This window comes from Penaeus monodon, chromosome 33 (genome assembly GCF_015228065.2).
Source record: "Penaeus monodon isolate SGIC_2016 chromosome 33, NSTDA_Pmon_1, whole genome shotgun sequence".
Lineage (NCBI taxonomy): Eukaryota > Metazoa > Arthropoda > Malacostraca > Decapoda > Penaeidae > Penaeus > Penaeus monodon.
The window spans coordinates 2981258-2981615 of NC_051418.1; positions in this window are offsets into that span (position 1 = coordinate 2981258).

Sequence of the window (358 nt, forward strand, 5' to 3'; positions counted from 1 at the left end):
TGATGACTAAATCTTACAATGAATAATGCAATGATAATAATAACAATGTCTCGAAAAATAACTCACACAATAACGAAATATCTCACAAACGTCAACAATAAAAAAATAAATTGATCTTAGAAACACCAATAGCCTCCCTCCCTCCCAAAAAAGAGCGAATAAATCACAACACAAGCAATCCATCACCAAACAAACAACGCTCACAAAAACAAACAATTCACAGCAGCAAACAAGCCCATCGCATTAGCCAAACGACCCAATCACCTCTAAATAACAGTAGCTCGTCGATTCCTGTGCTAATAGCGGGGCGACGTCAGGTGTCATGTCCCCGGCCTCATCACGTTCCTCGGAGGCTAAG